This window comes from Diadema antillarum, unplaced genomic scaffold (assembly GCF_040938485.1).
Source record: "Diadema antillarum isolate AM-2024a unplaced genomic scaffold, OU_Dant_1.0 seq00001137_RagTag, whole genome shotgun sequence".
Lineage (NCBI taxonomy): Eukaryota > Metazoa > Echinodermata > Echinoidea > Diadematoida > Diadematidae > Diadema > Diadema antillarum.
Genome location: NW_027271949.1, coordinates 926850 through 945058, shown reverse-complemented (window position 1 = coordinate 945058; position 18209 = coordinate 926850). Strand labels below are relative to the sequence as shown.

Below are 18209 nucleotides of genomic sequence, written 5' to 3'. Positions count from 1 at the left end.
AGTAGTACAGAGAGGCAACAATGAGTATGAAAATACAATGTAGTGACAAGCTACAGGCTATGGCAAATATTGCATATACCTGGGTACAGCAAACCTCGCACGAGCCGAAGCTCTAGGGACTGAAAAAGAAAAAAGAAAATGCGACTTTCCCGAGAGTCGATTTTTTTTTTTTTTTGACTCACAGTTATGTACATGTATAGTACATTTGCATGCATGCATGTGTGTGTGTGTGTGTGTGTGTGTGCATCAAAATGTCAAAATGTCAAAATGTGTGTGTGTGTGCATCAAAATGTGCATCAAAATGTCATTATTTCTCATTTATCCATGCAATGCCTGCAGGATTTTTTTCTTGAAACTTAGTGTATTCATATATTACCCAATACAGATTCTCTTGGAAGTTTCTTGCCAAAAGGTCAAAGGTCAAGTGAAAGTGCTAAATTTCATTTCTTCTTTTAACTTATAAAAGGGTCAAAAGTTGGGTACAAATCCTGCACTCGAAATACGTGCACTCTTTGATAGACAGTATAGCCATTCATCCAAATAAACCTAGTTCAAGGAAAGTGAACACTCAATGCATTTGTGACAAACCTGTCATTTTAATATTTTGCCCGTTACGTGAAACTGTCATCACACATCATCAAGACATTGTGCTATAGACCTCAGGGTTCTCGCCAGGAATTTCTTCACGCTTGTCGGCAGTTATACGCGTTGTTCTGGGGGTGGGTACGGGAGGGGTGTTCCCCCTCCCGCGCGAACGCGGAAGCCTTCGCTAATGCTTAATACAACACATATAAATCGCCGTTAAAATGCCACTAAATGCGACATTTTCACGGAGATGTAATGAACGTTGTGAGGGGCATATTCTCACAGAAACAATGCAGAAACTCCATACATTTTGTTGGCGGCAGTTCCTAAATAATAAATGAAAGAGAAGTAGGTGCCGATGGTGAAGGTTCCGATTTCTTTTAGGCCTTTCCTGTTTCACTGTTGCAATGATTGGCCGTCTCCGCATCGCAACAACGCGCGCCGTGTACTAGCTAACTATAGTGTTTTTGCTTTCTCGCCGTCTGCTCGACCACTTGGTAGGCCTACTGCATGCAATTAATGTGCGAGAAGCGATCGAGAACTTTCGGGACATCGTTGCACTTTCCTTTCTGGGTATACTGCGGTAGTTTGGCCGTGACATCAAAGAGACATCATACAAATCATACATGTAATGATGGTCATTATTCCGAAGGTTTGTTTAATCATAAAATGAAACGATTCATTTGTGAGTACTTCGAAGGTTTGTAATCGGAAACAACAACACCAAAGGTCGGTATTATAGATGAATTTTCAACATAAACAAAACTGATTTCGTTCGAAGATGAAAAAAAAAAATTTTCTTTTTTTCCGATCAACGAACCTTCAGAAAGGAATCTATCATCTATCATCGTTACTGTTTCGGAATAACAAACCTGGCTTCAGAGTAAGAAAACACCGTTTGGGGGCCGTTGTTGTATTCCGAAATTATACTGGCAGAACGTTCGACATAACAAAACTAATTTCGTTTGGATATAAACAAATATTTCTCCTTTATCATTTTTCGATTAACGATCATTCAGAATTAAGAATGTGGAGTATTATTTTACCATTATTCTTTCGGAGTAACGAACTCTCAGAGTACGAAAACTGTAACCGTTTTGGGCCGTTGTTTTATTCCGAAATTATACTGGCAGAACGTTCGAAATAACATAACTGATTTCGTTTGGAAATAAACGAACATTTCTTCTTTATCGTTTTCCGATTAACGATCATTCAGAACTAAGAATCTAAAGCATTTTATCATCATTATTCTTTGGAGTAACGAACCTTCAGAGTAAAAGAAAACTGTAACCGTTTTTGGGCCGTCCTTTTATTCCGAATTTTCACAGGCAGAAAACGTTCGAAATAACAAATCTGATTTCGTTGTGAAATGAACGGACATTTTTTCTTAATCACTTTTGGATTAACGAACCTTCAGAATAAAGAATGTAGCATTATTTTATCATTAATCTGTTGGAGTAACAAACCCCCAGAGTAAGAAAACTGCAACTGTTTTTGGGCAGTCGTTTTATTCCGAAATTTCAAGGCCAAACGTTCGAAATGACACACTGATTTCGTTTCGAAATTTACGAACATTTTTCTTTCTTTAATTTTCGGTTAACAAACCTTCAGAATAAAGAATCTACAATTTATTATTTTATCATCACTATTTCTGTCGGAGTAACAGACCCTTAGAGTACGAAAACACGCTGTTTTGTGCCGTCGTTTTATTCCCAAATTTCACTGGCAGAACGTTCAAAATAACAAAACTGATTGTGTTGTGAAATGAACGGACATTTTTTCTTAATCATTTTTGGATTAACGAACCTTCAGAATAAAGAATCTAGCATTATTTTATCATTAATCTGTCGTAGTAACGAACCCCCAGAGTAAGAAAGCTGCAACTGTTTTTGGGCAGTCGTTTTATTCCGAAATTTCACTGGCAAAACGTTCGAAATGACGCACTGATTTCGTTTTGAAATTAACGGACATTTTTCTTTATTTAATTTTCGGTTAAAAAACCTTCAGACTAAAGAATCTACAATTTATTATTTTATCATTACTATTTCTGTCGGAGTAACAGACCCTTAGAGTACTAAAACACGCTGTTTTGTACCGTCGTTTTACAATGTTTTCCGAAATTTCACTGGCAGAACGTTCGAAATAACAAAACTGATTGCGTTGTGAAATGAACAGACATTTTTTCTTAATCATTTTTGGATTAACGAACCTTCAGAATAAAGAATGTAGCATTATTTTATCATTAATCTGTCGGAGTAACGAAAAAAAAAAAAGAACCTTGGTGGTGATATTAACTGATGCTGGTGTAGAGAAAAACAAAGACAGCTTGCTCAAAAGATGCTTCCTTCTTTCAGTTTATTTTCACCCCAGTCATTCCTATTGTTCTCCTCCCATGAACCCCTGCCATGCACGGACGATGAACAAAACAAAATGTTACCGACGCTGCAGTGAAAAAAAAAAGAAAGAAACACGTGCTCGTAGCAAATTATCTACACTTTTCAAGTAAACAAATTGATGTTCGTAATGAAGAATTTTAAAAAACACGACCACAAGCAGTGGGGAAACTTGATATCATGGCTTGTGGAAATTTCCACGAAATTTCCACGAAAGCCAGGTGTCGGATAAAGGAATGCCGCGTGTACTGCCACCTTGCTTCAGTGGTCGTAAGCAGCGTGTACATAGCATGTAAACCAACTGGGAACTTGATGAATGATATTATCCTTTTATTTTCTGCCCATGAAGGCCCCCTAACCCACCTGTTAACAAACCAAGCCAGAAGCACGTGGAGCATTATGTACGTTGAACTTGAAAGACCATCATGACAGAATTACCATAAATTTCGGCCCGGAGAAGGAAAATGGAATATTCACGAATGACGTTTACAAATCCATGGAAAGTGAAGAGGCTCAAATGGAACGCATGGCTTTTTGAATAAAAAAAAATAAATAAATAACCCGCGGAAACTACCAAAACCAAAATAACAATTTGCATTTGCTTACTCCATCGCACGTTCTTTTTTCTTTTTTAAACGAAAGATGGAGTTAATTTTCTCTCTGCGGCAATGCTTTGAACGCATTGCCGATGGCCAGCTTCCTAAAGAATTGATACGAATCCTTTCAAATATATGAAACAAAGTCTAAAAATGCTGGATCCTGGCGGGGAATTCTGGTTGTATTATAAATTCTGCTCACTATCAAAATTTAATCATCTGTTCCTTGCGCAATTTTACCAACCAACTGTTCCTGAAATTTTCATCCTAATCTGTTCCCAAATTGTGACTCATTTTGCGAATAGAGAGACAGACAGGCAGACAAACGAACAAACAAACTAAAGCAGCAAAAAAAAAAAAAAAATACAACCTTTGGCGGAGGGGGGCATGCATTTCATATCGTTTGTTTTTGCGTAACCCGACAACAAGCGTGACATCAAGCGAGCACGTGTCAGCCTTCCTCAGCCTCCCTCGGCCTCCGACCCTCTCTTTCCGTCCTCTCTCATCTCTTTCTCTCACAATACCGTCATACACACAGGCCGCTGTGTGGCCGGCAGGGTGATGCATGTGTGTGTGGATCCCGAATCAGAGCGCATGTGAGTGAGCAAGTGTGTGATGTGGTGTGTACGTGTATGTGAAGCTAGTACGTCGCTATGTTGAGCCAAGGAGGTGAGTCTCACCTCCCTGGTTGAGCCGAGTTGTTGTGATCGGTGCGTGATAACTTTTAGCGCTTGTAAACTGCTGCTCCTTTCAACATCTAGTTTCTTTTCTAGCCAGATAATAAAGACTGAAAAAGGCGAGAAATTGGTCCGAACTTAGCTTGTCAAGCAAGCAGTTCACGCGTGGTGTTACCCTTGTCGGCAAGTTTTACCCTTGTCGGCAATTGTTTCTTCAAACCGCACGCTTGTCGGCGCCGACAAGGGTGACATACGCTGGCGAGATCCCTGGACCTATTCGGAGAACCATGCATTATGGCTGAGGCATACCAGTCGCCAAAGCGACATTTCTAGTATTCTTTTGTTTTTTATGCTGTCATATCGTCAAACTATTTGCTTATTTACTGACAGCCTTCTGTATACCTATCCCACAAAATGTACATTCTGCCATAATATCAGTCTGATCACTATTTGTTCCTTTATCCTCAATAGTGCTAAATCAACATGGGTTATTTTTTATTAGGCTATTGTACATGTTCCTTATGTAATGTACTGATATATTATTCCTGTTTTTAAATGACTATTTCATGTGTGATATGTTCAATGTAGAATATTCTGAATAAATTGAATCAAACTAAATTTTACTGAGAAATGAAATAAAAGGTTATGTTTTCGAAATCAGACAATCAGACTTGACACCTAGCCTGTAGTGGAAATACTCACATTGGAACTGGAGGAGTAACTCACATGAAATAACAGAGATTGCAAATTGTGTAATATTGTCATGATGATCAAGGTGTTATATCCCCGTCTCCACTGATATTGATATATTTTCCCAGAATGGAAGAAAAAAGTTCTCCCTGATTAGACTTTTTGGACTTCCGAAGTTTTACTACATTAGAATGTCCCTGTAGCACTTCTTTGTTCTGTGGCTGAGCCTGGAACAAACAACTTTCTCTCCTTAACTTCATCCATGACTGTATGTTTGTACAGGAATGGTTACGATACAACAGCATCTAGGCCCGGTAGTGATGTAGCACTTGTGTAAAAAAGTCTCATACAGCATGGTACAAGAGGAATGTTTTGGCACACTCTGCTAATGAACAGTCAACAGCATACAGGTCAGACTCACATATGCTCACAGCCACACATAAACAGATATATCACTATTGCTTATTAATGAATGATAGACCTACATATTTTACTATACAGTGTACATGTCTAGTTACAGTCAATGTTTATTTCATTTTCAAAGCCTGTCAAAAGTAGAAGGAATACAAGTGACATTCTGCTATTTAAGAAAGCACAATGTGATTTATTCAATATGTGGGTACTTTCCAATTTCTGGTAACAGAATTACTCATTAATTAGTTGCATCATTGTTTTCTTTTAATGAACATTTGATACAGACATTGACGAGTGTGCCAGCAATCCTTGCTTGAATGGAGGAAACTGCATCGATGAGGTCCAGGGTTACAGATGTGAGTGTGCTGTTGGATGGACTGGTCCTTCTTGTGCCATAGGTAAAGTATTAACATTTTGAATGTATTCCTTTTTCTCTAAAGGAGGATATGCAACCTCCTGTAGTCATCTCAGAATAAATTTAAAAAAAAAATCAGCCAACATACCTCATTTGTGTTTATGGTGTTCCATGCATGAATATGTTATTAATGTGTAATTTATAGAATTTATTTAAAAAAATTAAAAAAAATTAAAAAAAATTAAAAAATTAAAAATATAAAAAAAAATTAAAAAATTAACCAAAAATAAAAATTTGGGTGGCCCGAGGCGGGCCACCAAATTTGCCCTTTTTAAAAATTTGGTGGCCCGACTTTCATTTTTGGTGGCCCCGGGCCACCGGGCCACCGCTAGTGTCGAGCCCTGTTTTATGCATGGTCAGAAGTCCCATACTATGTACTTGATCCCCCTCTCTTGGTGGCCCAAGAGAAAAATTTGTTTGCCCCCCCAAAAACAATAAAAAAAGATAAAATTCCTGCTTTTTGGGGGGATGAGTCAAATATTTAAGTTTTATCATAGTAAGAATTGGAAGCTGGACATATCTACTCATGAATAAACCTCAACAAACTCGCAACACTCACTCTCAGGCACTCATTTAGTCCTTTTTATCCATCCTTTAAACAAATTTAACTGCTGAATGAGACTAAGTATAAATATTCATTGACAGGCACATGGCTTGCAACATCCTAACATAAATAAATGACACTTTTTAAAAAATTTTGGTCGCCTGAGGCGGGCCACCAAATTTGCCCTTTTTTGAAATTTGGTGGCCCGACTTTCATTTTTGGCGGCCCCGGGCCACCGGGCCACCGCTAGTGTCGAGCCCTGTTTTATGCATGGTCAGAAGTCCCATACTATGTACTTGATCAAGTACATAGTATGGGACTTCTGACCATGCATAAAACAGGGCTCGACACTAGCGGTGGCCCGGGGCCACCAAAAATGAAAGTTGGGCCACCAAATTTCAAAAAAGGGCAAATTTGGTGGCCTGCCTTGAGCCACCAAAATTTTTTGAAAAGTGTCATTTATTTATGTTAGGATGTTGCAAGCCATGTGCCTGTCGGGCCCCATCGGGCCACCAAATAAAAAAGTTAGTGTGGAGCCCTGCATAAAAGCATGATCACCACTGGGATAGGATCTAAATTTCTTTAGTTCTCTAATGAAACCTGCATTGTTAGAATTAATGGATTCTTGCACAAAATTAATCAGTATTTTTGTAATCACTCAAAGATTATGGCTACTACTGCAATCTGTTATTATCAGTTGCAATAAAAACAACTTGATGCTAGAAATCATCGATTTGAATCGGAAATACGCAGTACCTGCTGCATGCAATACTGATTGAAATCAGCACTGGCTGTTGGGCTGCAGCTTGCTGGTCCAGTGGATACAACGTCTCTCAGGTAGTCAGGAGATCGTTGGTTTGAGTCCAACCCGAGTATGTGTGCCCATGATTTTTTATCAGGGCCACTGCTTAAACACTGATTAATTGGTGTTTATTTACATCTATGTACCGCAATCTGTCAATCACTGCATTGTTGTTTGCATTTTTGTTATCAAAATGAACATAAAGAATGCAATGAACATTATGTAAGTATTTTTGATAATGCATAAGGAATTTGTAGATTTTTTTTTCTTTTACAAGTTTATCCAATATGCATGAGCAACAACTATACATGATGGAACGAACTTGAAGGTGAATTAAACTAACACTGCTCAGTCTTTTTTTTTTCTTCTTTCTTTTTTTTAAGGAGATGGGGATGACATAGCAGGGAGTATGTGAAAAAAAAAAAATTTAAAAACTCAAGAAAAGGAAAATATAGGTTTCAAAGTAAATATCTTAACTTGAATTAATGTAAAGGTGACTACTCTCATTTTGTAGCCAAAAAGTTAAAGTATCTCATTTTCAGCTATGGAAAGAAAGTATTAAATTATTTACATTTTTGCAAGAATTACTGCCTCCATTTGCATAATCAAAATGGCAGCCTTATGTTTCAGACAATTTTAAGATATTCGCCTAAATTAGTTGGATCATTTTAGATCAACTAATCAATTATGCAAAGAATGCATTTCCTGGGACAAAATGTCCTATACATGAGGATTTGAGTACATGCATTTTCTCAAGTTTTTTCTGAAGATTTCAAACATTGACCAGTCATACTAATTTCAGAAGTTCTGATTTATTAGTTTTAACTCCTTATTAACCAAACTAGGAGTTGACATTTGATAAGTCTTTCATTTTGTAACTAAACTAACTTCCATAGTATTTAAGCAATCAATTTCAAAATTGGTATCTATGATGATCTGTAAGTGTAGTTATGCGAGACGCTCTTTGTGTTTCAGCCGTAATCTAGCAGAACTCCCTAAGTCGATTTTGGTCGATTTTCAGGTTTTGAGTGTTTTGTGTGTTTTTTCTCATGCTCTTTCAAGTGGGCCAAAAAATAAGTTGTGATTCGGTACAGAAAGTTATTTTTAGAAAGTAATTTTGGCAAGTTTCCTGAGGAGAGAGGGCCATTAATCTGGCAGAACTGCGTAAGGCGAGATACGAAATGAATTTTCCGATGTTAATCAGGCAGAACTGCGTAAGTCGACTTACGACAACGCTTGGACCAAGGTGTTCCTGCATCCCGCACAGACATGGTATATCTTAACACGCGTGTGCGCGGCCTTGGTAGTGACGAACGCGCTGCGTGTTGTTTTGTAGTTAACCATGCAGCCGCCGCTGCGCAAGCTAGCAGTGCCTAGCTAGCTAGACACAGAGTACTCGACGACAGTCACGCTAAAGCAATGGATCCAAAAGCAATGACCCTCAACTCTTGGGGGAAATTGCCACTTTCTTTCCCTTCATAGACTGGCAGGCTTCAAAACAGGTCAATATGCGGTATGCCTTACTATTAAGTTTTGCCACAATCTAGGGTTTTTCAAGTCTAGAGCATTTCTAGATCTAACAAACGTTATAGTTTGCATCTTGTCTGACATCACGCTCCAGTCAACTTTAGGCCTAGGGTCTACTTAGTACTGCAGCACTTGTCCATTGTTAGTGTACGTGAAATCAATGTACTGTGCGGTAGGTCACGCGAACAACAATATCTGTAATCCATAGCTTCTCATTTTGTTTTTCATTGTAATAAGCGGTTAGTTGGCTTGGATCTATGGGATTGATCTCCCGAGAAGTTTAATGAATATCTAGGATACCGTCCATAACGATGGCATTTTCGATCCAATCCTAAAGACGTCAGAAATTGGCCACTACTAACACTTTTACAAGTTAACTCTTATATACCGGTACCGTACCGGTACTCCCGGTAGAGTTGTACATTACTACTGTTACTTAACTTAGGCCGAATCGCCGGTTATTCTGTCTTTACTCAAGTTTCTAGTTTTTTAGATTTTATTCGGCATAGACATTCTTTAAGTCTGTAATACGAATAATCTAGAATCTACAGGTTAAAAGCTAAATTATAACCATTTAGCCCTAGAAATAGATCTGAAACTAAGATCTAGATCTGTGATCTATATTACTATTACTAGACACTATAGGCTAGGCCCCTATAGATTTTATAGACTTAGCGTTAGTCATTAGATAGGCAGGTTAGGCTCTACGTTGTTCTTAGATCTACTATAACATTAGTACTAGATCCCCAATAGACAGTCTAGCTCTAGATTTAGCCCCTACCTGGATATAGATCTAGTGTCTAGACTAGAAACTAATTTTCATTGATATTAGTCTGTTAATGACGCCCCAAAATAGATGTCTGGATGTTACATAGACCTAGACGATTGAGTAGAAAGAGTTCGAGAGTTCTAGTACGTTTTAGGCCTGCGTAGAGAGTAGAACACTACTACCTACCCTAGTAGTGCTGTAGTACTGTAGGAGTGGCTAGTAGTTAGTCGGCACAAACGAGACCTAGGGTCTGTTTTCTATTTCTAATAAAGCTGTAAATAAACTTTTAGTCAGGCCTAGCTCCTAGTATTCTTTAGTTTAAATAGAGTTTAGGCCTTCAGCCAAAAGGGTCTAGGCATACTCTTACTTTGGGTATACAGTAGGAATGATGAGATCAGTAGGCCTATCGTATGCAGATCCCTATACCGCTCTACTACAGTACTAGTCTCTAGATGTCTAGTGTATCATTAGGCCTGAATAGACTACGGTCTAGACGGTCTACAATGTAGTACCTGCAGTCTTGATGAACATATAGCTGAACATCTAGTCTAATATCATTCTTAATCCAAATGCAATGCTTCATGAGATCGACAATAACCTAGTAGCTGCCAGGCTTTTGATGTAGCGTTACTTCTCTTGCCGCTAAATAATACTGAAACATGTACACAGACGGACAATATTTGAGGAAAGCAAGTTATTTTCTACATACGAAAGAATGGATAAAATGAAATTGAATGTGAATCAGTAATGATGACTTTATACAATGTGAACAACAGGGCTGCCAACCTTGAGTGAGAGTTTGGCGTGAGACACTGCGAGGGAGCGGAGCGACCTCCTGGCTAGCACCTGGCGGCCTGCTGTGCGGCCGTACGGACGTACGTACTACGTACACAGTCAGTGTATGTAAAGCGATGTAAAGCACACGTCATAGCCATACATGTACTGTAATTTGCCAAAAGTACCAGCTACACTCACGTGGTATAGGTAGAAGCCAATCGTAATCCAATAGCTCGTCTTTGCGCGCGAACCGAAAACGATTATTATTGGTTAAGCTTTACACCCGCGCTGGAAAATCTCGACATTTTGGGCTTGGGCATATTGATATTCGGAATATCAGAGAATTTAGAGATATATTTATTTTTGTAGTCATGTACAGTCCATTTAGGGGGTTTAGCGTGAGATTTCGTTTATCAGAGTGAGACAGTCAAAATTGGTTGAATTGCGTGAGTCTCACGCTCAATGCGTGAGAGTTGGCAGCCCTGGAACAAGTATTTCAAAAAAAATGTACTCGATCTAAAATATTCATTGTTTTGACACTGCATCCGCTGAATAGTAAGGGGGATGGATGGTAAAATCCGATGGACAATCCGCAGAAAATAGACTGAGATACGTAGTTCTGGCTGGTAAACCACGTGTTTATCAGTCAAAACTGCGTATCTCTAGGAGATACGCAGTTCTGGCTGATTAGCACGTGGTTAACGACGAAAAGAGATACGTAGTTCGGCCTGATGAAACACGTGCTTATCAGGCAGAACTGCGTATCTCCTAGAGATACGCAGTTCTGCCTGAAAAACCCCCCGCATGGCTAAAGACTTACGCAGTTCTGGCTGATCAACCCGGGCACGTGACCAGAGATACGCAGTTCTGCCAGATTATGATCGCAAAAATTTGGCGATGATTAATCTGGCAGAACTGCGTAAGTTTTTTAAAATGGTAATTATTACTACTTAAAAAGGTCAAATTGTCATTTTTTTGCTGGAAATAAATTCTTTAGACCAATTATGACCAAGAAAAGAAGAAAAATGCAACTCATCATATCCCAGTTTAGAAAGGTGTAACATTGAATCTTAAAACCCGATTTCTGGCGTAATGAGTTAAAGGAGATACACAGTTCTGCCAGATTACGGCCAGTTTGTACTTGACAAAGCGTTGCCATGGTAACCGCATGTTTTCTTCAAAATCTTGTGCAGTGAACAACTTCCACAGTTTTGAAGCAATTGAAATCAAATTTGTCAGGCATTATGGCCTTGAGGCATAGATGTGGAACACATAATTTTTGTGTTTGTCGGACAAAGCATTGCCATGGTAATCATAATTTTACCAAAACCTTGTGGATTGAATAACTTCCACATCACTCAAGCAATTAACGTCAAATTTAGTATGTATGATGATCGGGAGGTGTAGTTATGCAAGACACCAAAATGTGTTGATATAAGAAAAGTGTGTTGCCATGGTAACCACTCATTTTTGTATCAAATTGAACCATTTAATCTATGAAGGTGAAATTTGGTGTGTATGATGCTCCTTAAGTGTAGTTTTGCGAAATGTCCTTTGTACTTGTATCGGACAATGCGTTGCCATGGTAACCGCATTTTTTAAAAAAAAATCCTGTGGAGTGAACTTCTTCCACAGTTTTCAAGCGATTGAAACCAAATTTGGTAGACATTATGGCCCTGAGGTATAGATGTGGAACACATAATTTTTGTGTTTGTCACACAAACTGTTGCCATGGTAACCACAATTTTACCCAAACCTTGCAGATTAAATAACTTTTCCTTCATTCAATCAATTAAAGTCAAATTTAGTATGTATCATGATCTAGAAGTGTAGTTTTGAAAGACACCAATGTGTTAGTTTAAGGAAATGTGTTGCCATGGTAACTATTCATTTTTGTATCAACATAAACCATTCAAGCTATGAAGGTCAAATTTGGTGTGCATGATGGTCTTTAAAGTGAAAACAAAGTTCTGGTAAGGGCTTGAAAACCCGTCTGGCACCATTTCATATTTGCTTGCAATATATCGAAAGAGTCTACAAAGAAACTTACCTGGCTGATGCGGTTTGCCGGAATGATGAGTCGTTTTAGAGTATTTTGAGAAAAATAATAAAAGTCGGAAAACCGACTTTTATTCCAGAAGGCTCCAGACTAACTTGGTCTCAGGGAAAACTCGACCCTATTTCAGGCAATTTACACACAGTTCGTGATCGCCATATTCTACTGTATAATACCAAACGAGGCCTAACTGAACAGACAGGAAAGTGCGTGCTAATCCTGTACAAAACAAATGGACAGCGCGTGGTCCTCAAGCCTATACGCACATCACCTCAGTTGCTGAGACGCGCGGTCTTTGAAGTTTTTGTTGTTGTTTATCAAGCGTCTTTGATTGTTTTTAGAGGTGCTTGATAGGCGCACACTAATTTTGCAAGCGCGCCAAAGAGGTTTTTGATGCGCGCGTTGTAACAACTCGACCATTATACTGAAGGCAGCCAGAACGCGAAGCGCTACAATGTAGTTTATACAGGCCGCTCCCATAGTACAACACTGTACAATCCAGAGGGACAACCAACACAACTCAGCCCGCCGTCAAAGCGAGGCCGAGTTATCCCCGAGTCCGAGTTTAGCCTGACCCCGTTCGGGTAAGTTCTGAGACTGAACCTTTTTGGTTAATATTTCGCATTTTCGTCGTTACCCATCGTATATCTTGTTATTACAGCGTTATTCCGCACATTTCCTAGGCAAACGTTCACATTTGGGAGCGAAATTTGACAACTTTTGCAGGCGTATCAGAACTATGTTTTGGCTTTAAGTGTAGTTATGCAAAAGGTCCCTTGTGTTTGTATCAGACAATGCATTGCCATGGTAACCATACTTTTTACCCAAACCTTGTGGAACTCAGTGTCAACTCTGTAATTGTACAGTAAACTAAAATTATTCTATTTCCAATTCGACAAGTGCACAAACTTGGTATTAACGTCATTGCCCTCAGGACATCACATACTATAAAGCAACACTAGGTGCGGGGGTATTAATCACCTTCAGCGATAATTCTAGTTTTCAACAGGCAACCAGTGCAGTTGATTCAACAAAGGAGAGCTCTGTTATGCTTCTTAAAGACCTAATAAAATGGTTTAGGCATTTTTTTCTCAATGATGTAATAATATTAAATGTTAAATTCTAAGTAATTCTATGGTTGTGCGGGGTTTTTTACTGTTCTAAATTTTGTTCTATATTTGTTAACATAATGGATGCAATTTCCTCGGTTTTGGAAAACTTGCTATACTTTCACCGCATGCGGCGCACTATCACTTCTAAATTGTGATGACGTCTAAGAACGGAGTCGTTCACGACCAGTCTAGCTGTAGCCAGCGAGCTAGCAAGGCTATGCTAGCACAGCGCAGCGAGCGACAGCCGGCCATCGGCGGCTGCACTGGCTAGCGCTGGCGGGGGAGCGAGCTAGCGAGCGCATAGCAGGTGCTGCGCTGCACTATTGTCATTGGCTAAGCCTTTAGACAAAAGAATATTTAATGAACTGTATCGGATTTAATACTGCCAATAATACAGATTACAACTGTGATACGCTTGGATATCCATTATTTTCGGCAAACTCGTGAAATAGGCCCCACCACTGCGTGTCTGTACTAATAGTAATACTACGGCGACTCGCCTGTTTCAGCCCCACCGTGTGGCGTTCATCTCGGTAGGTAAGCACGGCGGTGGGGCTGCCTTCCACAGTGAATACTCGTGAATGCGGCGAAAATGACTTCATAATATGGCCCTCGACTAATTTAATGGCCAATTTAACCATAAATACAACCCTACCTAACCCTAAACCCTAGGAGGACCTACCCTTGCTTGCTATAAACGCACGGGTACGGTGCACGCGCACTGCGGTGGGGCCCATTTCACGATAGCCCTACCACCACTGCGTGTCTGTACTAATACTACGGCGACTCGCCTGCTTTATAGGCCTAGACCTACTCGTGAATCCAGCCCCACCGTGGCATTCATTGGTAGATAAGCACGGCGTTTGGGCTTCCTTCCACAGTATGATTTTTAGCATAAAACAAAAACTACTCGACCAAAATTGACGATAATTCTTGGTATCGTTTTTCTTAGAAAATGGCGCATCTAAATTACTGATAACAAATAGTGCAGAAACTGACTATGGGAAACTGGTTAGGCCTTTTTTTTTTCTTTTTTTTTTTGAGCCACGACCCACCCTGTGACAACATATCCCCCTAACCGTTAGGCGTTAGAGTGTAGCCTCTGTACTACTACCAAAGATTGCTATTACTACTTACTAGTCTACTAGACCTAGTGCGCCGTAGTGGTAATAGTACTACTACTAGTAGTAGTACTAGTAGACTGCTATTAGATCTACTACTAGACTACTACTGGTAGTTTAACTTGTAAGTGTAGCGCCGAAACTTTTAGGGTGGGGGAGGACCTTTCGTAAAACACAGATATTAATACGCAGCGGAAGAATTTTGGTTGGGCTTATTGTTATGTGTATGTACTATTATGTTAACATACACTAACACTCGAAATATATCCCCTCCTTTCGGTCTACGGGAAGGTTTCAAACATATGTGCAGTGTGTAACAAGTCACATCAACATCACTCAGTCACAACTATACACATTCACACATACAGCATGGTGAAACACTTTCATCTACGCTCACCATCATGCATACTATGCTCACCAGTAAGGAGTAATTAAATAAATTTACTACCATGACTGCTAATCAATAACTATTAGACAACTGTCTTTAAAGGAAATACATAGCTTCCTTTAATGATTATAATAAGAAACACATATACATTATGTACAATATGATTTAGTCATGCCAAGGGCATTCCAATCAGACCCTACATGTCTGGATTTAGTTGTCCTGTTTCTCAACGGTTTTATTTCTTAAGTCATTACAAGCTTGTTCCTAACAATTTAACCAAGTACGAGCCATTGCAACGATTGAGCAAGTTTTCAGTGCAGACATTTTACATAAGCCATTGTTTCAGGTCACTGTAGTCGAGTTGACCTGAAATACCAAAAGTTGTGAAGACTGTCAAAAGCTGGGATGCTCAACACATCCTCGCTCTTTGAAGAGCGGGAGCAAAAAAAGAGATTATCGAATGATTTCTTATATCTAACTTCAAAAACATAATTTATTAAATGAAGCAAAACTTCATGGATCAAACATGAATCAATTGAATCTTGAAACGTTGTGTTAAAACATAAATAACATTCGATACATAAATGCATTGAAAGTAATATACGGCAAGTGCATGATCTGTTCAGTTAAGCTTTACATAAATGCATTGTGAGCCTAATGTGATATCGCAGCAACAGATAGCTGCAGTCTATCTGGTTGTCCTGACAATACCACTTTATTTAAATCCAAAACAAATGTGACTTTCACTTCAAAGTCATGCAATTGAAGCGTCAAACAAAGCACCATGTGCGGCGTATATTAGCAACACTGAACAGATGAACAAATGACCTAATGTACAATTTACCAAAGTGTCAGTACTTATCATTAAAGCAAATGAGCTTAACTTGTGGAATCAATAAAATGTTAAGGCACGTGTTATCAATTGACTTGTTTCAAATACTTGAACTACAGCAAAATCTCATTAATCCTAAATGATATTACTTGAAAGCAATCACACATATCAATAACTACATACATTAAATTGAGTGCAAATAGCTTACCTGAAATACCAAAAGTCGTGAAGACTGTCAAAAGCTGGGATGCTCAACACATCCTCGCTCTTTGAAGAGCGGGAGCAAAAGAGGAGGAAGTTTGAGCCAAGATGATGCAAGTTGAGGTGGACAGTACCACCTTGCTAAATTAGAGGGTGGATACTGTAATCTGAGGGGGGGGGGGATGGTTGTGGAGTCTTCAGGTAAAGCATATTTGTACTACATAGTGTGCTGTTTTACCACATTGTAATTAGCACTTATACACATAACACATGAAACACATTGTCTTAAACTAATTACTCTCAAATATCATGATTTCAATATACTCGAGTAACTTTTATCCACCTTCATCTGTTGAGATGGAAGAGCCCATTTCTCATTAAATGACTAACGCTACTTTCTCGAGAAAAGGCAATAGAGAGGGGTAGGGAGAGGAAGTGGTAGGTAGAGGGAGTAAGGGGAGACAGAGAGAGAGGGAGTTTGGGAACCAAGAGTGGGAGTGGATAAAGCAAGAGAGAGGAGAGAGGGAAAGAAAAGGGCAGTGACGCAAGCTCCTACCAGAAGCTGGTATATATCATGTGCATTACCATGGCAACCACACTGGCTGGACTTCGGAACCTGTCAGCACACAGGTGTGTGTTTAGAGCGGTCCATTACTGACCGGTAGTGACCACAGTGCTTAGGAATGTGAGCTGCTTGCCCACTTTCATTTCGTTGCAGCATCCTGGTCATCCTATATACTAGTTTAAACCATTTAAACTATACAACATGAAACATATCATTTAATGTTGCACCAAACAGGGGCTACATAAGCGCCGGCCGACGGGCCAGGCCACGGCCGGGACGCTCCCGCTTGCTTGCTGCGGCTGGAGTAGCCGCTCACTTTGTGAGCGAGCTGGGCCTGTTCTTCTAATCTACTTACTAGACAAACAGTTACAACTTACAATGTCAATCATATTCTGAATACAGTATATCCTTTCTAAGGTTAAACTATATGGGGGCATACCAGACATACCAATCTGTATTTCCCAGGCGATCGTTTCCATGAGGTCTATTCTCGGGCTTGGTGCCATGTTCATACGCTCTTGCACTGGCAGCGGGGGAGATGCAGCTGGTTCATATCGGTAAGGTGCAGCCCCACGATAACGTTCTGGTTCATCGGCTGCCTCTCCCTCCCCATCTTCCCCTTCAACTTCACGTGCCTCCTTTTCTTCTCCGCTATCGTCAGAGCTGCAGTCTTCATCATCATCATCATCATCATCAATGTCGAAGTTTAACCATATAGGGGAAGACATTATACTCGAGGTACCAGGTATCTGTGCAAGCTAACTTAGTGATAATGTACGTGGTAATGCGTACATGTCGACAGTCAAGTGGGTCGACCGGGAGCGCACATCCCGCGGAGCCCGGGCCTGGCCGGGCTAGCTATCGTGTACGCGCGTGTACCAAGCTAGTAATCTGAGTGCTTGTGCTGAGCGGCGTCTGCTAACTGAGCACAACTCCGTGCTTATACGTCATCAATCGGTTCAGGGGTGTTGGTCACGTGTGTATCTTTTTCGCAAAAGCTGCAACGGGGTCCTCCAAAAATGTGATATTTGGGGGAGTTTCTAGAAGTGATAAAAACCGGAACGACACTGACAACATATTTACATTGATAATCATGACATATATTTTACATTTCTTTTGCATATTAAAACATTTTGCAAGCATTTTATTAGGTCTTTAACTTTGAATATAATTCGGGCAGTGCAATTTTGAATGTGCTTCAACCTCTCAACATCTGTTTTGTTGACATTAAGTTACAGAGAGTGTGAGTAATCCAGCCTACTGAGCATAAGGGATCGAATAGCATGCGTACTGGCCTCCTTTGTGAGCATCTTTCTTATTCTACAAATATTATACTGATGGAAATTGAGAGATTTACAAAGTGCAGTTACCTGATCAGACATCAAGAAGAGTCAATGTAGACACCAAGAGTCTTAATCAGAATTGGAGGGGACAATGAAAGCATTACCGACAGACACCGACACCCTTTGTGGAAGATGATGACTGACAAGTAACAATGCCTCTGTTTTTGCATCATTCAACTGTAACTTGTTCATCACCATCCACTGATTTACATCATGAATGCACCTTTCAATTGTTGATATTGCGTGGTATAAACTATCTGCACATTTAGGATCAATTCAAAGCTAGAATACATTTGAATATCATCGGCGTAAAAGTGAAACAATATTGTGATTCCTGATAATATCACCAAGCGATTTGACATGCAATGTGAAAAGCGTGGGTCTAATTACGGACCCCTGAGG

At 39.7% G+C, this 18209-nt stretch overlaps 1 protein-coding gene across 1 annotated transcript in view; it reads left to right on the top strand.

Moving 5' to 3' along the window:
- Positions 1-18209, top strand: part of LOC139744111 (uncharacterized) — a 226970-nt gene that overhangs the window by 22602 nt on the left and 186159 nt on the right. Inside the window, exon 2 of the mRNA XM_071654568.1 lies at positions 5640-5753. The gene's annotated coding sequence lies outside the window, so the exon portion shown is untranslated. The remainder of the gene's footprint in view (positions 1-5639; positions 5754-18209) is intronic.